At 33.6% G+C, this 22,261-nt stretch overlaps 1 protein-coding gene across 2 annotated transcripts in view; it reads right to left on the bottom strand.

Moving 5' to 3' along the window:
• KLHL1 (kelch like family member 1) overlaps positions 1-22,261 on the bottom strand; it is a 328,782-nt gene that overhangs the window by 277,955 nt on the left and 28,566 nt on the right. The gene's annotated exons all lie outside the window — the stretch shown is intronic.

Below are 22,261 nucleotides of genomic sequence, written 5' to 3'. Positions count from 1 at the left end.
TTGCAAATCATATTATGATTTCCTTTTACACACATTTCAGTTCATATATGTGATTGTTTGGAAGGTTTACATATTTAGGAGGAGAATTGGTGGTTCATAAAGTATGTGTGTTCATACTGAGCAAACACTGTCAGACATTTTTCCATTCTAGTTGACACATTTACACTCACACTAGCAGTTTCACTGATTCTTGGAAAACAGTAGATATTGAATATTCTTTTCTTTTTAAAACGTTCAGTCATTCTGATGGGTACTAAGTTATGTTTCACTGTGTTTTTAATTTGCATTGTAATGGTAGTCATTGGGGTGTTTGCTTTTATAAAGTGGCCTGTTCAAGTTTGCTATTTCTGAAACATTGGTTCTTTGCATATACCATGCCTATAGAAGTCCTTTGTATATTTAGTTAAGAGTTCATTTTTGGAAATATATATTACAAACATCTTACTTTGTGGCTTGCTTTTTCACTCAAATGGTGTGCTCTGCTGAATAGAAGTTTTAAATTCCAGTAAAGTCCAATTTATTGATCTTTCTCCTTTGTGAATCTTAGTTGAGAAATCTTGTTGCAATACATAAATGGGTTTTCCCATATTTTGTCTAGATGTTTTATTGGACTATCCTTTATATTTTTTCTATGGTAAATTTATAATTGATTTTGCATATAGTGTGGAAAGTTATCAAGATATTTTAAAATTTATAGATACACAATTTATCCAGTGTTGTTTATTAAAAACACCATATTTCCCCACTGCACTGTAATAGTGACTTTGTCATATACCAGATGTATGTATGGTTCTGTTTCTATTTCAATTAATTGTCTATCCTAGCACCAATGGCACATTTTATTTCCTTTAGCTTTATATTTTCCTTAAACTGTTTTTCATGCCTTAAAATTATAAAGTCAGTTTAACAACTTCCAACAAAAAAGATGAAACATAAATTGGGATATAATTTAATCTATACATAATTGGGAAGAACTGATATCTTTACAACATTGACATTTTCCATTCCTGAAGATGGTATATCCTTCCACTCATTTAGTTTAAAAATTTAACTTAGTAATATTCACAGTTTTCAGTGTAGAATTCTTGCACATCTTTTATTAGATTTATTACTTCTAATTCGATTAATTTTTAAAGTTCTTTAAAAATTATCTTCTACTTATTTCATTTTTGATGGTTTGTCAGTGTGCTTGTTTTTCTTTTATCTTTAAAATTTTTTTGTTCTTTTTTCCTAGGGGGAGGGGGCAGAGGGAATTAGGTTTATTTATTTTTTTATTTTAATGGAAGTACTGGGGATTGAACCCAGGACCTCCTGTATGCTAAGTATGTGCTCTACCACTAAGCTATACCCTCCTCCGTGCTTGTTTATTTTCAGTCCACCTTTTTTTTTTCTCAGTGGGAGTATCTAATTCTAGCTTCAGTGACACAGTCTGAAGCATAAAACTTGTGTTCTAAACATAATAAATTTAAGAGGCAGAAGAAAGTTCATATTCGTCTAGAATAATCTATCTTGAACTCATGAGACATTTTGAGGTATGTGTGAAACTTTTTAATTGGAGATTTATTCACTGAAATTTATCAGTATAAATCATGTGAATGATTTAGATGTAAAAGAAAAATGTATGCTTTCTAAATAAATTTGTATTACATGTAACCTAAATAAATTACTTAGGGTGTATAAAGATACTGAACTAGAAATCTAGATTAAAACTCCTCAATGCAAGGCACACTTTTTTTTCTCCTTTTTTGCTTGAGTATAACTGAGTTGGTTCACCTTTAATCAGTGCAAGACAAAAATAAGTGATCAGTAAACTGAATATAAATAAATTAATTGATGAGTAAGTAAATACAGCATCTATCCATGCGTGTATTATCATAACTTTATTTGCTTAGTTTATTTTTTAATGTTTTAAATTTGCCTTTGTGAACAAGCATACTATTCTTACCAGTTTCAACAATTTCATCCCAATTTAAGTTTGTGTAACAATTATAATCTAGTGTATATGAACACAAAGTTTGTTGTAAAGGAAACAAAACTTAAAAAAATTAAATGTATTTGCCTTTTCATGTTATCAATTATTCCTTTATTGAAGGTATGTGATGTTTTCATTGATCTTCTTTTTACCTTAAATTAATAAAGGATTTTATTTTCTCTTCTAAAACTCCTTTTTCATTTTAACTCTCCCAATCACATTACAGTTGCTTCCTGGAGATACTTAGTACTGTTAAATTTGGCCAAAGGTTCTAACCTTTCTTAATGGCAACTCAGTTTCCTCTGAAGACAATTCAGTTTTAATTCATCAGTGATTCCAAACCTTCACCTAAAACTATGCATCCAAGTCCATCTCTGATTGCTTCTCTTTATGTAGACTGTTGTTGGTGGGATATGTTAGACCCTTGAGAGTCATAAGTGTCTTCTCTATTCCAATATTATCTTTTTCTAAGAGCCATGTTTTTATTTTTTGAGGCAGCCACTCCGCAGACAGCATGTGCATAATATTTAAATAACAAGTGCATAATATTTAAATCTAAGAAGGATACATTCTTTTTTAAAAGTACAATCACAGCTTTTGTGGATTTGAATAATGTAATGCATTTAGCACAACCTCACTGGCATCATTAAATGGCTTCTGATTTGATCACGGTAACTAATGAGCTGTTATTTACAATGACATTTGTGTGTCACTTTCACTCCTGTGCTCATTTCCCCAAGCCATTTTGCCATTAAAAGTTAATCCACTGATAAAATTTAAATGAAAAAGGAAAATATGAATGAAAAAAGGAAAGAGAAAACGCAAAACCACAACCTAACAAGCATGATGCTGTTCCATCCACTTACCCGCATACCTAATCGGAAATGTCAGTGTAAGTCAAATAGGGTTTGGTTTTGAAAAATTCCTGAATTTATAAATATTGTACCCTCATCTTTTCACTCCAAAGAAATCCAAGGAAGAATGAGGAAAACTACCTTGATAATTTTAAATGCATTCTAATTTGAAAAAAGAAAAAGAGAGAGAATGAAAATATTCAGTACCGTTGCTAATAATACATCCTGGTGACCTACCTCACAACTGACTGTTTTGCATGAGTGCTTTACCTCACTGTATGTGAGATGTGCTGATTTAGAGAATAAGCTATGAAAACATCGAGTTTCAGCTTAGATTATATTTATAGGTGGGTTTATGTAACTGAATGGTTTCTTTTTCTTCCTTGGGTCTGAGTCATTCTTAAACTCAGCAAGATTAACTCAAAACAACCAGAACACCAAAACTATGAATTTTTTTTTTTTAGGAAAATATCTATCAAAATATTAAGTGAATAATCACAGGTTATAAAAGAAATACTTATCTTGAGAATGGATTGATTATCAAGCTTTAGTTAGAAGACAAATTAAAGGCCTTGGATACATACTGAACAAAGCAACAATTCTTTAGGAGGACTAATTAATCAACATGCAAAGAGAATGAACAAGACAACAATGTTTACTCTGCTCAGTTGGCACCACAAACTGGGGAGATGAGTGCTAAACACACAGGCTTGCTGTGGAGCGTTTCACGTCAGCATGTGTAGGAGGTTGTAACTTGTCTTCAGAAGCTGATTCTCAGCCTTTGTCCACACAGATGCTGTGACTATACTGACCATGGTTGTTTTTGTTTCATATTTTCAATTGATCGGTTAGTACTTACTTATCTGTAAACTTGTGAGGTTAGGGAGCACTTCCCATTTTATATGTAGTGTAGGGTAGGATGAATATATCTTGAGTGAGTGAAGAAATGCAATAAATAACCTGGCCACCTGCCAATGCTAGGGCACAGTAGACATGTGCTGCCAACCTTGACTGAAGTCTAAAGCAGGGTGAGAGAAACTGACTCCTAAACGTGGTCTCCTCACTATCATTCCCTAAGGCCCTCAGCTCTTCAAGCCCCTGACTATCTACTTTCTTTTAATTAACTTTGAGAGGTAATTTCAGTACTATAAAATGCACACATCTGAAGTGTACCATTTGCTCGATTTTGATAATGAGTACATGTGTGAAACCACCATCCCATGTTAATTATATTTTATTTCCCTCATCCAGAAAAGTTTCTGTGTACCTCTTGGCAGTCAGGTCCCCATCAAACCTTTTGATCAGGCCAAGACATATAATCTGTATCATCACGGATAATGTAGGCCTGCCATGGGACTTCATATAAATAGGATTGTAAAGTATGTAACTATGTAACCAGCTTTTTTTGTTCAGCGTGTTTTTGAGATCCCTCTTTTTCTGAAATAGCTCCATAGTATTCCACTGCATAAATATATTGTAATTTGAAAAATATTCATTCCCTTGTTGAGTTATTTCCAGATTTTAACTGTTTGGAATAAAGTTGCTGGTTTCTTGATTCTAGTTTATATTCCTTGGAATTCTAACCAAACACCAAATTATCAAATCCATGATGTCACTAATGTCTGAATCTCTGAAAAAATTTTTGTATGTGTCTATACTCATTGGGCAAAGAGGAAATAGTTCATAATTTTTATTTGTAAAGAGAACTGGGCCAAAATAAAGTTGTTGACCTTGCTAGCTTCTTTTGTTCTAAAACATCACAATTATCTCAGGGTCCTGTCTGCTCACCTGCTCAATTGTCAATTTCTGGCCCAATGTCAGTTCTCCCCACGTCAGTTCTTCATTCTGAACTGGAGTAACTCCCTTGACACAAATAAGTTATGAGAGGGAATAGGGAAGAAAATTAAGGAGTGTAAGGAGAAAATAAACATGGATTGTTATCTTCTTTGTTGCTTCACTTCTGATATTTCTTTAAAATTACCATTAACTTATTTAATATTGCTTGAAAAGTACCCAAAATCTGAGACAGGCTTTCCTATGACCATATGTGTTTTGCCTTTAAGAGATTTATATTCTACAAGATAGATATGATTAAATAACTAAAGCACAGCTGTTATCTAATTACAATTAGGAAAAGTACATTTATGAAAAATGAATCAGGGTTTAAAAGGATGAAGAGGGTGATTGTGGAAAACACACAGGTCATGATCAAATGATGTTAACTTGCTACTCTAATGTTGTATATTGATGTTAAGTCCAGAGACACCAAGAACACTTGAATATAGACTTACTAAACATTTCTTCTTTCAGTGATCCCTTTGTGTTTATAGAAAAATTATTTCAATGATGGCTATAGATATTGGTAAAGAACAAATTATCTACTACTCAAGTTACTAAAATTTGTCGGTACTTTTATGTAGGATTTCATATCCTTGGGTGATTCAGCCAAGCCCCTGCTTGTAAGAGGTGACCACGGCAACACGGCCAGCTCAAGCTTGTGGTCAGATCTCACTGGATGATGATATTCTAGTCTATCCTCTGTATACCTCGAGCCATATTAGGGAGAGAATAAGAGATTAGGAAGAGGTGAGAAGAATCTGATTAAGAATGAAAGGCAGTATCTGCAAATCTTGAATTCCCAATTTATGCCTTCCCACAGATTTGCAGATACTAATTACTACAAATAAAATAGATAAATAATAAGTTTATACTGTATAGCACAGGGAACTATATTCAATATCTTATAGTAAATAATAATGAAAATGAATATGAAAATGAATATATGTATGTTCATGTATGACTGAAACATTATGCTGCAGACCAGAAATTGACACATTATAAACTGGCTTTACTTCAATTTTTAACAATTTTAATGTAATCTCAAAAAGAAAAAAAAAGAATGAAAGGCTGAATGCTGAGATGCTTGCTTATTCCTACCACAATCTATAACAAGAAAGCATCTATTCATTTATTTAATTGTATTGTTCATTAACACTGGGAAAGAAATACACCTTGAAGTATCAATTACGGTTTCAAATAAAATTATAAGAACAGTGGAAGGTTTTAGAGAACATAACATTTCCCTTGGATTTTATTCTTTAAATCTATGTGTTTGGGGGGAAATAAACTGTGCAGAAGCAAATAATGTAAACCTATTATTACAAGAACTTTTACAGATTTACCTTAGCTCCAGAAGCAGTGCCTTTGTTCAATGACACCTGAGCATCAGTTGACGTGAGGGCTTAGCAGGTGGATCAGACAGATGGTAATCAGAATTCCCAAGTTTACCACTAACATTCGATTCTTCATCAAAACCAAGATAAAGCAAAAAAATATTTAAAAGAGAAGGCTAAGCATGTATCAACTCCAGTTATGGAGACTAGTGAGCTAACTTTTGCATTCCACAGTGATTATGCAGGGGAAATTAAAGCATTAACTAGAGACATTGATAAATGTTTCTATCAATTTGCTCAGATAAAAATGTTTTTTAAACTACAGACTATAGCATAATTATTCAAAATAAACAGTAATTAACTGAAGTAAATCAAGCAACACAAGGGTTTGCAAATTTGCCCTGTGGTTTACCAGCTGTGCTTTTTACTGTCTGTGCTGTGAATTTATACTCAAGCTTTGAGTTCTCAAGAGGTGGTAGAAAATTGAAGCACATTTTAGAAGCATATTAAGTAAGGGTAAATTACCAAGTCAGTCAGTCTAAATCATCTGGCAATGAGAGATTTATTTTTTAAAAAGAACTTTATAAAGCAAATTTAATAAGCCTTTATTGGGCATCTTCTATATGACATTTGTATGAGTATGAAGAGATAGACTTAAATAAGACACTTAGGGTGTAAATAGTACAAAGCAATAGAGACGTAATCAAATATTTTTGATGAATAATTTAACTCCAGGTTAATGACAGTGAATAGGGGAAATGAGTAAAATTCTTCTTTACAGCCACATTAAAAATAGGTTTGGGAGACGCTCCAGCAGAGGCCACAAGTCTTCGGCTTCTGGGTCCATTGGAGAGTCTTCACCTAAGGAACCAAGATACTAACAAAACCAGAGTGATCAGAAGTTTCACCTGATGGTAGAGTCTTTTTCATCTGTGGTTGAGTCAGAAATCAAAAAACACTACTATTAAGCAGCGTCAAAAGGAAAGAGTCTCCCTTTGCACAAGCCATTATGCACAGATGCCTGAAAAACAAAATCTCCAAGAAAACACTCCTGTCTTAATGGTCTATGGAAATAGCTCCATTCCTTGAAAATAAGGTGTCTAAACAGTGTTTTGTGCTGTATTTCTTTTCACTTTACCAAGAAGTGTTCTTAAATGGGGGGAAAAAAAAAAGAAAAACCTTCTATTCTCATTTACTAATAATTTCAATAAACTTTCTTACTGATGCAAACAAACAAAAAAATAAACTTGGGAATCAGAAATTCCATGCACTACCTCCATTTTGGCCTCAGATTCACAATCCCTCCTGGGTAGTGAGAAAGGTTTACTCCAGAGCCTGAGAATGCTGGGTAAGTTTTCTTTTATTTGCTACTCTTTGTCATTAGAGATGGGCCTCACAAAGCATGCTGCAAAAGATTCCTTGTCACTGTCAGGGTTGGAATTATATGGACAATTTGCATAGCACGGTGTGACCTGTGCTAAATTCTTAGATTCCTATTTGTAACCATCCTTTATGTTACACTTCTGCTGAAAGTGGAAATATTATTTTGTAACAGAATAAAAAGCAATTGTTTTATACAGCAGCTCTTAAATACTAATGTATCTATCAACCTACCTAAGCTCATCCCATCTTATTCAGGGAGTCATGTTTTCCTCATGATTCCAAAGACAGTTTTTAGTGTTTAATATATAAAATAATATTTACTGAGCACTTTCTAGGCACTCAACAGAGCACTGGGAATATACAATGGTGAAAACCAACTCTCTGCCTTCATCTTCTTGCATTCTAGTTTCCACAATTCAGCTTTATAATTTGATTCAACTGGATAAAACTGTCATGACATGATCCTCCAAACAGTCAAGGAACAAGTATTCAAAATCTATATAAAAATACATATTAATCCAACCTGGCAAAACCTGTCTAAGTATTTTCACATTATACTTCAGAAAGAAAAAGTAAACATGTAAAGAGTGCCTTCTAGTCAATATTCATCCTATGTAATGCATTGAACTAATAGCATTGTCTCACTCGATTTTCAAAATACTCTGTGAACTATCACTTTTCCCATTCTTACCTTATATATATTTTTAACTTATTCTCTATTTTGTTGGTAGAATATTAGGACTATTAGGTGAGGGCCTTGCTCAATGTCACACAGCCACTATGTGGCCACCCAGGGACTTGAACCTTGTCTGGGGAAGCCTGTGAGTGACTAGGGCTAAGCTGCCATCCAGTCACCTGTTGCCTAGGCTGTAGTCCAACATGAGCAGATTATTCAGGTGGAATTCCTTCTCAAAGAATTGAAAAGGAAAGGCAGTGCTAAGGCAGGGACCAGGGATGACAGATTCCCCAACCCTTCAGCCCTTGGCAACCACTTTCCTCCTCTCTTTTTCTGTGAGTTTGACTCTTTTTTCTTTTAGATTCTACATTTAAGTGATACAATGCAGTGCTTGTCTTTCACTGTCTGGCTTATTTCACTAAATATTTATTTTAAATTTTGCCATTGATACTTAGTTGTGATTTATGATAATAACATGTATTTAACATGTTATGATATTAACTTGTACTTAATATTATTTAAATTAATATCAGAATTTGTTTTAAAAGTAGAAGAAATATGTTTCAACTTATCTGAACTTAATACAATACATAAAGAATAAATAACTTTTGTATATGCTTTGTATTTACAAACTATGTGTCACAGAGTTATACTTGTAGCACAACACGTTATTCCTTTCCAAAGTTTTCTTTGGTCATGGTAAACCATATGTTGTTCACTCAAGGTATGATGACTGGACCCATCAATGGTGTAAATAAAAATAATATTACTTTTTATTTTATTTATAGTGATGGGAATCAACAAACTATGATGATTTTATTAAGATAATTAATGTCTTCTAGAACAAGGTATATTGTTGTTTGTAGCTAATTATTTTTAAATTCTTTGTCCTTAAAGAAGATGGGTCTGCTCATCTATGAAAAGACTCAATAGGTTATGGCGTCATATAAATTCTGGTAGAAAAATTGAATAATCAATTTATGTAAGTAATTGAATAGAATGACTTATTTGTTAATACTATCCATCTTTTTTTTTTATTATTATTCACATAAAAATAACCAAAATTCAGTTAAAACTATGTGAAGTTAGCTTCTGAGTTAAATGTTCTGGAGGCTCTGTCTTTGGGGAGGTTCATGTTTTCCTAAGTTTTTATACTGGGAGCCTTCCCAGAGTCTTAATGTGATGATCTAAGAAAAATTCCTTCTTGCTTCCAGCAGGGAAAGGGGAAAAGAAGAAAGTCTTTTGAAATACCCTCAGAGCTCTCTGTTCTCTTTAATAAGACCTAACCTCAAGGGAACTATTAACACTATTGTACCAGAACATAACTTATTGGGATTTTTTTCAAAACTTAATCCATCTGGGAGAAAGGAAATACCCAGCTCAAGTCTCACGAAAAGACTCTGACTTAATCATGGGACTATAGAGTATCCACAACTCCACTTCTGCCACCACATCAATAATGCTTCTCTATAATGAAAGAGGATTACAGCTAAAAGAACTGCAAATATTAAGTACCTTTTAAAGAGCATCTAAGGATAACAAATAAAACAGAGGCGACACAAACAAAAGGATTAGAGCAAATTTTAGCCTCTGACATCACAGCTTTAGCAAACAGTAAGCAAAGCCTAACTTCTAGCCAGCCAACCATAAAACTTGTTTCTTTTACCTGATACATCATGCATAGCTTTCAACAAAAACTTGCAAGTCTTGCTAAAAGGACAAAAAAAAATTAGTCTGAAGAAACAAAGCATGCATCAGAACAAGGTGCAGATATGGCACAGATTTTGAAATGGTCAAACCGGAAAATTGAAATAGTTATGCTAAGGATTCTAATGGGAAAGGTAGACAACATGCAAAAACAGATAAGTAATGTAAGCAAAGAGGTGGAAACTCTAAGAAAGAAATGAAAAAGGATGCTAGAATTCAAAAACATTGTAACAGGAATGAAGAATGCTTTTGATGGCACATCAATGCACCACTCACAGTTGAGGAAATAACCAGTGAGTCTGAAGATATGTCCATAAAAACTTCCAAAACTAACATGCAAAGAGAAAACAAACAAACAAACATGAAACAGAATATCTAAGAACTGTTGGACAATTACAAAAACTATAGTATTATATGTAATGGATATGCCAGAAGGAAAATAATGGGAGAAAGAAACAGAAAAAAAAAATAGTTTAGGTAATAATAATGGTAAATAATAATATTTTCCAAAACGAATGATAGACACCATACCACAGATCTAGAAACGTCATCTAACACTAAATAGCATAAATACCAAAAAGTCTTTATCTAGGCATGTCATATTTAAACTGCAGAAAATCAAAGACAAAGAGAAAATCTTGAAAGAATCCAGGGGGAAGGAGGAAGCAACATGCCTATGGAGAAACAAGATAAGAATTGTATCAAACTTCTCTTCCAAAACTTCTTTTCTATAAAGCAAAAAGAGTGGAGTAAATATTTATAAAATGTTGGGGGGAAAAAGCAAAGAAAAGACCAAACTAAAATCTTATTTACAGTGGAATTATTCTCCAAACATGAAGGAGAAAGAAAGACGTACTCAAAGAAAAACAGAGACTTTGTCACCAGTAGGCCTGTCTTGTAAGAAATGTTAAATGAATTTATATAAAGAGAAGAAAAATAATATAGGTCAGAAACTTGGATCTACATAAAGAAAGAGTTCTGGGGAAGAAATATGTAAAGGTAACATATAAAATTTTTATTTTATTTTCTTAATTTAACAATTTGTTCAATATAATAGCAATAATGTATTTGGTGGTTTTAGCTTGTAGACAAGTGAAATAAATGATAGTGATGTGATAAGCAAATGGAGGGTGGAATTGGGAATACTCTGTAATAAGATGCTTGTTATAAGGTACTCTTATATGGTACCTGTAAAGCCATAGTGCTATTTGGAAGAGGATTTATATTACTCATATATTTAAAACTCAGAGGTAACTACTAATTTTTTAACAAGTATAATTAATATGGTAAGATAGGAAAAAATATTGGATATAATATCTTCAATTAAGAATAAAGGTAGAAAAAGTGGATGATAAAAAAGAAACAAAGAATAATGGCAACATATAGAAAACAGTTAAAATATAGTGGATGTAATTGTGACTACTAATAATCTCACTTTAAATGTTAATGGTCTAAATAAAACAATTAAAAGACAGAGAATCTCAGAGTAGCAAAAAAAAAAAAAAATCCATCTATGTTATCCGGTAGAAACTCACTTTAAATATAGAGATACAGATAGGTTAGAATTAAAGGGATAAAGATAAGCCAGGCTAACACTACTCAAAAGAAAGCTAGAATAGCTATGTTACTTTTAGTCAAGGTACACTTCAGAGCAATAAAAATTATAAGAAAACAGCATGATATAATGATGAAAGGGATCAATTCTTCAAGAAGATGTAACAATCCTTAATATCTATGGGCCTAATAACACAGTGTCAAAATATGTGAAGCAAAACTGATAGAACTGCAAAGAGAAATAGATGAATCTACTAATATATTTGGAGAGTTCAACACTCCCCTATCAGTAGTGGACACATACAGCAGGGAGAAAATCAGTAAAAATGTAGTCAAACTAAATGGGACCATCAATCAACTGTATCTAATTGACATTTATAGAATACTTCATCAAACAACAGCAGAATACACATTCTTCTCAAGCTCATATGGAACATTCACCAAGATAGATGACATTCTGGACCATAAAACTCACTATAATAAATTTAAAAGAACAGACACCTTACAAAGTATGCTCTCAGACAGTGGAATTAAACTAGAAATCAATAACAGAAGGACAGCTGGAAAGTCCCAAAATATATGGAGATTTTTGAGACTTCTCTATCATAGATCAGTAAGAAGTTTCATGAGAAATTTAAAAATATTTTGAATGCAATGAAAAGGAAAACACAACCTATCAATATATGTGTGATGCATTAAAATCAGTAGAGTGAAATTAATAACATTGAAAGCATATACTAGAAGAGAAGATCTAAAATCAATTTCTATGTTTCTACCCTCAGAAACTAGGAAAATAAGAGCAAATTCAATCCAAAGTAAGCAGAAGAAAAGAAATTTTCAAATTTGGAAAAGAAATTAATATAATTGAAACTAGGAAAATAGAGAAAATAAAATAATTCAAAATTTGATTATTTGAAAGGATTAGTAAGATTCACAAATCCTTATTCAGACTAACCAAGAAAAAGAGAAAGAAAACACAAATTACTAATATCAAAAATAAAAGAGGGACTATCACTATTGAACTCATGATCATTTACAGGATAATTAAGGGACATTATGAACAACTATATTCTCATAAATTTGGTAACTTAGATGAAATTGATCAACTTGTTGAAAGACACAGTCTACCAAAACTCACACAAGGAGAAACAGATAACCTAAACAACCTTTAAAGAAATTGAATCAAATAAATAACATTCCAAAACAGAAAGCAAAATTCCCAGATGTTTTCACTAGTGAATTCTAATCATTTAAGAAAGAAATGATGCTCATTCTTTACAATCTATTCCAGAATGTAGAAGCAAGAGCAGTACTTCCTAAGTTATTTCTGTGAAGCATTACCCTAACTTCAAATCCAGGAAAAAATTTTATAAGAAAAGGGAACTACAGATCAATATCTCTCATAAGTATGCAAAAATCCTCAACATAATATTAGCAAATCAAACACAACAATGTATAAAAATAATTATATAGCATGACTAAGTGGAATTTATACCAGGTATGCAAAGCTGGATCAGCATTCAAAAATAAATGAATGCAATTCATCACAATAACAAGCTAAAAAACAAAAATCATAAGATGATATCAATAGATGCAGAAAAAGCATTTGACAATATACAACACCCATTTATTATAAAAGCTCTCAGCAGAAAAGAGAAGAATTACCTCAACTTGATAAAGAACATTTATGAAAAAACAAAAAACAAAAAACTACAGCTAGCCTTGTACTAATAATGATGATGAACAAGATGCTCCCCCAACTAAGATCAGGAACAAGGAAAGGATGCCACCTTTCACTATTTCTACTCAACATCATACAGGATATTCTACTTAATGCAATAAAACAAGAGACAAAATTAATGGTATAAATATTGGAAAGGAAGAAATAAAGCATTTTTTTTCAGATGACATCTATGTAGAAAATACCACCAAGAACCAACGAAACAACCCTGGAAATAATAAGCAATACACTATATAGAGCAAAGGTGCCATATATAATATTAATAAACAAAAGTCAGTTGCTTTTCTATATACTAGCAATGAACAATTGGATTTTAAAATTTAAAATACAACACCATTTACATTAACATAAAAAATGCCTACATAACAATCTAACAAAATGTATATGAGGTCTATATGAGGAAAACTGGAAGATCTGATGAAAGAAATTAAAGCTTTAAATAATTGCAAAGATAGTCTATATTCATAGATAGGCAGATGCGATATCCTAAAAATGTCAGTTCTCCCCAGCTTGATCTATAGATTCAATGGAATCCCAATCAGAATCTCAGCCAGCTACTTTGTGGAAATCAACAAACTCGAAAGTTTATATAGAAAAGCAAAGACCCAGAATAGTCCATGTAATATTGAAGAATAGCAGAGGAATGACACCACCTATTTCAAGATTGACTATAAAGCTATCAAGACAGTGTGATATAGGTGAAAGAATAAACATATAAATCAATGAAACATAATACAGAGTCCAGAAATAGATGCACACAAATATAGTCAACTGAGATTTCACAAAAGAGCAAATGGAATCCAATGGAGAAAGTATAGTCTTTTTCAAAAGTGGTGCTGGAACAACTAACCATATGCAAAAAAAAAAAAAAAGTTTGTAGATACTAACTTTACACTTCCACAAAAATTAACCAAACTGGATCATATACCTAAGGCAAAATATGAAATTGTGAAACTTAAAGATGATAACAAAAAGCTATGTGACCCTGGGATTTGAAACAAGTTTTTAGACAAACACCAAATGCCTGATCCATGAAAGAAAAAAAAAAATTATTGCTTTAATGAAGTTAGACTTTATTAAAATTGAACACTTCTTCTCTGCAAAATTTTCTTTTAAGAAAATGAAAAGACCATTCACAGACTGGGAGAAATTTTTTTGCAAAATACACAGCTGATAAAAGAAATGTATTCAAAATACACAAGAACTCTCAAAACTCAAAAATAAGAAAAAAGAAGTAAGCAAAAGATTTGAACAGACACTTCACCAAAAAAAGATATACAGATGTCAAATAAACATAGAAAAAGATGTTCAACATCATATGACAAGAGGAAATTGCATATTAAAATAACAATCATAAACCACTACTCACATTATTAGAACTGCCAAAATCTAAAATACTGACAGCACAGAATGCTGGTGAAGATGTGAACCAACAGGTACAATCTTTCATTGTTAGTTGAAGTGCAAAATGGCACAGCCATTTTGGCAGTTTCTTAAAAAGATAAATATGTTCTTACCATATAAAATGGCAATTGTGCTCCTAGACATTTAAATACATATGTTGGAAACTTATGTGCACACAAAAACCTGCATATGAATATTTATAAAAACTTTATTCATAATTTCCAAAACATGGAAGGAACCAAGATGTCCTTTAATAGATAAATGGACAAACAAATAGTGGTCTTCATATCCATAAAATAATATATTGTTCAGTGATTAAAAAAAAAAAAAAAGAGCTATCAAGCCATAGAAGACATGGAAGAACTTTAAATGCATATTACTGAGTGAACAAGACCAATCTGAAAAGGCTGCACATTGTTTGATTCCAGGTATACAATATTCTGAAAAAGTCAAGAATATAGAGACTAAAAAAAGTAATAATAATTTTTAAGGTTTGGTGGTGGAAATAAATGTGTGGAAGACAGGGAATTTTCAGGGTAGTGAAAATAGTGTATATGATATTGGAATGGTGGGTTTACAACTTCATGCATTTGGCAAAATCCATAGAACCATACAACATACATACAACAAAAAGAATGTATCCTAATGCAAACAATGAGATTTTGTTAAAAATAATGTATCAATATTGGTTCATCCATTGTACCAAATGTACCACATTGATGCAAGATATTATAGTAATAGGGGAAATGGGGTAGGGTAGGCACTGGGAAGTTTGTGGGGACTCTATACTTTCTGCTCAATTTTCCTGTAAAATTAAACTGCTCTAAAATACATGATATAATATGTTAAGTAAAAATTATATTAAGGTAAAAATACTAGAAACTACATTATTAGCACAAAAAGTTAAGGAAAAATAAAATTGTATCCAAATAGACTCACAGACATAGAAAACAAACTATGGTTACCAAAGGGGAAAGGGATAGAGGGAAGGGATAAATTAGGAGTTTGGGATTAACATATACACACTACTATATATAAAATGGATAAGCAAAAAGGGCCTAGTGTATAGCACAAGGAACTATATTCAGTAAATTTTAATAACCTATAATGGAAAAGAATCTGAAAGAAATATATATATTAATATATGTATAACTGAATCACTTTTCTGTACAACTGAAACTAACACAGCACTGTAAGTCAACTATATTTCAGTAAAAAAGAAGGAAAAATATAATGTTGCATCCAATGAAATAGAAGCCATGCAAAGCCTCCGCACATGTTCTGTGCCTTTTCTGTGATATTTACCTTGTTAGGTTTTGTGTTTTTTTTCTTTCCACCAAAGATTTTTCTCTCATTAAATAAAAGGTCAAGTAGAATTCAGTACATATTTATTATTATTTCAAAAACCCCGTACTAGAAAAGCTTCTATTAACCTGGTATTTACAGGTGCCCTTCTAGAGGGCCATTCTTTACCTAGCAGGGTCTCTGCATCTATGCAGCCTGGTCAAAACTAAGACAGAGAAGATTTACAGAGCTGGCATAGGTCAGCTCTGGATGTCAGCCTAGCATGCTCTGTTACAGAAGGCAAGTTCCTGTGACCAATGCCCACGAGGTCAAACAAATGGAAACCTCAGAGCTTGGAGCAGAGAAAGGTTTATTGCAGGGCTGAGCAAGGAGGACAGGGTGGCTCATGCCCAAGAAAACCCCAAACTCCCCAGAGGGTTTCAGAAAAGTACATTTAAAGACCAGGTAAAGGAGGGGGTTTGTAGGTAGATGATCAGCTTGTGCACAATTCTCTGACTGGTTGCTGGTGAGGTAACAGGGTGGTCAACAGCATCAACTTCTAGGCACCAGAAGTTCTGGGGGACATGTGCTCTCGACCATCAAGTAGTTAATTTCTTCCCTTTGGTTGGTGGTTTTTAGCATCTAAAAAAGTCAAGAACTACTATTGAGATACTATTATCTGGGTAATTCAGAGAGGAGCTACAGCAGAGGATATGGGCAAGGAGTCTGACCCTGGAAGGCCCCACAGGGTCCTGCTTAGTTAAAATTCCCCCCTTTTCTTTGATACTCCTCAATCTTGAGGAGAACAGGTATTGGACAAGAAAGGGAATAATGTTTTGGACAGAGAGATTAATCATAAATTTGGCAGAAGAACCAGGTTTTAGGGGGACTCAGTCTCAATCTCCAATCCTATTTCATCCTTTCCCAAGTCTTTCAGGGAATGGGGCGATGACCACTCTGGCTACTTCCTGCTGAAACAGGGATAGCCCTGCCTTGACTTGGAGGATGAACACTAAATGGGAAATATTTCTGAGTTTCAAGTCCTATATCTGAGTTTTGTATGATTAAGATCCCAGTCCTTTAGTTCACCCTTTTGGCACCAGCAGACCCCATTAGTAGTAGTTGGAGGAGGGATGACCAGAACTTTAATAGACAGAATGGATCTCAATCCCCATTCCCAGAGGAATTCAGGAGAATAAGCCTGAAAAACCAGTCTGAACCTAACACTTTGTCAGAGACGTGTAGCCAGGTAGCCAGTTGTCTACTTTTATCTATGTAGGCTTTATCCGATGTGATATTAACATATATGTAACAGGAGCTATTGGCCACTACACATGGCTCCTTCTCTCTGCTAACATCTCACCAAAAACAATTTTATTATCTAAAAATTTAATAGTTACAAGAGAAGACCTTAAAATCATAAGGTTGCATCTGCCAGCAGTCACTGCTTGGAGAATGGTTGGTGGTCTCCTGAGTATGACACAGCTCAGAAATTTTGTGTTCTCAACAATACAAGAAAGTGTCTGAAATCATGCCCCACCATGGCCACCTAGTTTCACCTTGAATGTCTGAACCACAGCTACTCTATTTTGATTTTCAAATGCATTCCCCTCTTCAAGGCCAAAGCAGATGTGCAATGCATGTCCAAAAGGTCACAGAACAGGCCTCTTTGGTCTGTAAAGTTTAAGTTATACTGTGTATAAGCCAGAATGACTTCTCCATACCTCATCATGTGAGGATTTCCCCATCATTTTCCCTTGTCATTGCAAATCTTTCAGTAGAAACACTGATGATCAAAATATTCATGCCTTGATGCTCGGGTGATGACTACTGCCCCAGGATCAGATCATGTCCCTCAGTGCTAGGCCTCCTTTATATTTGCCTACCTATCCAAGTTGGGGGAAAACTAATCAGATATCATGAACAGACTCAGACATGTATTAATGGGGAAACACAATACAGGCCATGCATTTTATCACTTATACCCAATTTTTACAGAGGCATTGTACATGTGCTTTTAGAAACAGGCAAAAACCAAGCATTGAGGGCAGTTATACCCTGTGACAACACCATTAGAGAATTCTTTCTATCCTAAGCACAGGAGACAACTGTGTGGTTGGAAGTAAAACAATAACTTTCAATACTGATAGGGAGATAAACATCTGATAAACCAATTAGCAAGTGTAGATTAAAAGCCAGTAATATTTCAGACAAAACCAAAAAATTATAACCATATTCATCACTTTACTTAATCTTATGAAATTAATCCTTTTTCTAACAGTTTTATGAAATCAGAGTTTTCATTAGAACTTTTAAACCCCTTACCCAGTTCATCAGTATGATCTAAAAGAAATCTATACTTGTCAAAAAATCCTTTTTGTGAATCTTATTGAAGATGTAGCAGTTTTGCAAAGCATCAGCTTAACTGTCTAAGAATGGAGAAAGACTTAAAAAGGCAAGGTTAAAGATCTGGTTACAGCACTTTTCAACAAAGACGCTTCATCAAGTTGCTGTGGCATACAACATTCTAAGATAACAATTAGAATTATGATCGATAGCATTATGTCAGGATGTATCTAAATTTCAGAAATCTTATGTAATTTCCAGAATATCTATATTAACAACACTTATTCCTACCACATATTCTGAGGAGGCTTATTACTCACTTGACAATGCTGTGTAATTTAACCTACCAACCAATCATAGTTAGTTCAATATTTTTGCCTGAGGTGCCTCAGGGGTCCTCTGAAGCATCCCAAAGTTAGCTGAAGTCAAAAGAACTTTGATTAGGATGTGGTGGGAAGTTTGTCAACAACATCAAGAAGTTTCACACAATCTGTTATCAGAAGCATCCGTTATCACAAGCAAGTGAACTTGTTCTCTTAACAGAGAGGAACCAAATCTAGTCCTGCACCAGTCTCCATTCAATAACAATCCATTTACCTACTTACATTTAATCTAATCTCAGCCCAACCAGGTACAAAACACCTTACTTAGAGCTCCTTTCTACAAACTTCCTGCAACTCTCTGTGTCCATACTAGTTTGTGCCTTATTTTTTCATCTAGAAACAACCAGCTTTAGGACAAAAGCATTTTGTTTTATCTCAAAACGTATAACCTACTTTCCTACGGTATACTGAAATGTTTCCTTTATTATTTTTAGTAACTTTAATGGCATATTTAAATTACAATCCTCAACTCTTAAAAAATTCTACAGAAAAAGTTCTAGTGTAAACCAAGGAGTTAGCAATTATGAGCTATCTTTTACATTATCACCCTGTAGATTGGCAAACATAAATACCAAGAATAATTTCTAAAAACATGTGCTTTTAAAGACAATATCTCAGTGTAGCACCAAACATAATTAATAATAGTCCTAAACATCTTTAGTTTCTCTGTAAAGGGAAGTCAGTGTTCAGTAAATAATGTTCCGAGTATCTTACTTTGTTTGGGAATGATCTAGCTATTTAACAAACTTCCAGCATTTAACTTAAGTTAGCACAACCCTAAAATTTCAAGTTACTAAATATCTGGAGAGATCATTTTAAAGTAGACATTCCTAAAATAATTATTTTCCAAAGAGTTTACCAAAGAGCTGTTGTATTATTTGCATTTAATTTAATTTTGTTATACCAAGTTACCTGAATTTTTTTTTCTTTCTGCTGACAAACTCTGCAACAGAAACAGCATGAATCTATTGACCTCCAATAAACCTAGGTACCGTAAAAGACATGTCTGTGTTGATTATACCAACAAACTAAAGCTGACTTTAATATCAGATATTAATTTAATATTAAATATTTCCTAAATCACATGAGCCTGAAATTTGTTGTCTAGCTTCTTTTGTACTTAGAAGTATTTAATTTGTAAGTCCTTATTTTTAAATCAGTTAAACAGAGTACTTTTACATGTTACAATTTATATAAAGACAGATAGAACCAGAGATCTCAGTTTTTCTGCCTGAGTTAAAAAACCTTTTTCCTTAAGACCCCGGATAGATCATCTCAAAGGTGCAGAAAGAGACATGCAAATTTTTCCTCTAATGGTTTATACAGAACCCAATCATCTTGGCTATTTTCAGGGATTTTTTTTCCAGTTCCCAAATATCCACTTCAGTTTAAGGAAACAGCAGAAATAGATAATTATATATATATATATATATATATATATATACACACACACACACACATATCTTATTCACTCACATTCAGATGCCTCACTTTCAGCAAAACTAGAAAGAGAGAACAAGATTTGGACTCAGGTACCAAGACATTCATACACAACACACACACACACACACACACACACACACACACACACACACACACACACACACACACAAAGATAAAAGCCAAATTGCAAAAGGCCCACTTTGATATAACAGCAGAGCCATTAGGGCCACTGTTCTCCAGATCTTGGAGTACTGAGGTCACACAATGTTACAATAAAAAAAAAATAATTTTCTTTCATTTATGGAAGCATAGCTAAAGCAAGGAGGACAGAGTGGCTCATGCCCAGGAAAACCCCAAACTCCCCTAAGGATTTCAGCAAAGCATATTTAAAGGCCAAGAAAGGGACCAGGGGGGTCACAGGGTGCATGATCAGCTCATGCACAGTTCTCTGATTGGTTGATGTTGAGGTAACAGGGATGTCAACACTGTCAATCCCCTAGACGCCAGAAGGTCTGGGCCATGTGCTCTCGGTTAATTTCTTCCCTTTGATAGAGGTTTTTAGCATTTAAAAACCTCAGGAAATATACATGAGATACTATTATCTGGGTACTTCAGAGAGGAGCTACGACAGAGGATATGGGGGAGGGGTCTGACCCTGGAAGGTCTCACAGGTCCTGCTCAGTTATAAAATAAAGGGAATTAACTCAATCTGGTAAAGGAGGAAAATATTATATATATTTTATATATATATATATCTATCTCCAAAGATTCTTAGACCATTAAAGTGCCAGCCAACAATCTTCTTACTACAACATTCACAGTGAGGACAGTAGATTCAATTTCATCTGCTTATATTTAAAATGTCATATTAGATAGGCTCCTCACTCACACACAGAAAAGTATTTGGGGTTAGCAAATCAATGATGGTCAAAAAGTTATTTAAATACCCCATTAGGTTTTTAATGGCAAATTTAATCATAGAAACTTTTATGTGTATAACTTCCAAATTTTCTCCACAAATATTAATAAAAATGCCACAAAACAGAAAAATGCAAGCTCAGAGTTATCTGAAGGCCAGAGAGCTTAGTGAGGGATATTGGCTTTACAGTCAGACACAGAGTTTTCTAGAACCTGGAAAGCCACTAATGAGACCTGGGACCTTGTAAAGGTCGATGAACATTTGAGATCCTTAACCTCCTCATCTATAAATGAGAATGTGAGTCCAGCTAATCAAGATCACTGCCAGCTCCGCTGTTCTTTTCATGTCACCACTCTATTCAGTGCATTGGCACAAACGGGCTTTTTTAGGAATTCTAAATGCATTTTAACTGAATTATTTCACCAAAAATAAAAACATAATTACATAAAGTAACAATATTTTCATTAAACATTTATCAAAATCATGAAACATATTCACATTGAAATGAATTGATTTCAGCAATCAATTCTCTAAATGATGGATCTCAAAATATGCACATTGGTTTTCTCATTAGCATCACATTTTCAGATCTTCCACTTGACAAGCTGCAGTTTGAGGGCCAGCAGAGGAGTAGAGCAGGTTTATGACATTCAACCCAAATAATTAATGGCAATGCTCTTGAGCATGTGGCAGAAATACAAACTTGGCAGTTATCAACCGTGTCATACATACTGCAGTTGATGGAGACTTTCTAAGGCTCCCTAGATTGCAGATCTGGAGTAAGGCAGTGTCAATTCCACAGTAACTCTGTTCCCTATCAGTGGTATCCATATCAGGTTGGCCTGAAGAACCACTAAGAAACTTCTAACTTAACTATTCCTGTTCCCAGAACCCACACCACATTCACTCACCCAAAATCTCCCATAGTGGGTGAGGCTTAACAACGTCTATTTTTTAAGGACCCCCCAGGTACACTGACATCTACAGTCCATTCCATAAGTGCCAGGACACACAACATTCCAGCTCTCTTCATGATGCCTCTGAAATCTGTACTATTTCACTTTCATTTCATCATGTCTAAAAATTGTCTTCTCTTTGTTAATGCCCCCCACCTAATCAAGTATCAGCCCAACATTTTTTATTTTAGTTTCATCAGCATAAAAGGAACAGAGTAATATGTTTTATGGTGACTTACATACCTTATAGTCTCATTATTTTCAGCAGAGGAATAATAATAATAGTGAACATTCATATAATGATTATACAAATGCTGTTCTAAGTGTTTTAAGAATATTAACTCTTTACAACAACACAACAAAGTAGGTAATAGTATTCCTCACTTTACAAATGACTTAGAAAAAAAAGGCTTAGAGAGGCTAAGTCATTTGTCTATAGTCACACCTTTAGGTAAGGGTTAGACCT

The sequence above is a fragment of the Camelus dromedarius genome, chromosome 13 (assembly GCF_036321535.1).
Source record: "Camelus dromedarius isolate mCamDro1 chromosome 13, mCamDro1.pat, whole genome shotgun sequence".
In the NCBI taxonomy this organism is placed as follows: Eukaryota; Metazoa; Chordata; class Mammalia; order Artiodactyla; family Camelidae; genus Camelus; species Camelus dromedarius.
Note: the sequence above shows the minus strand (reverse complement) of the source record. Positions and strands in the feature narration are given on the sequence as shown.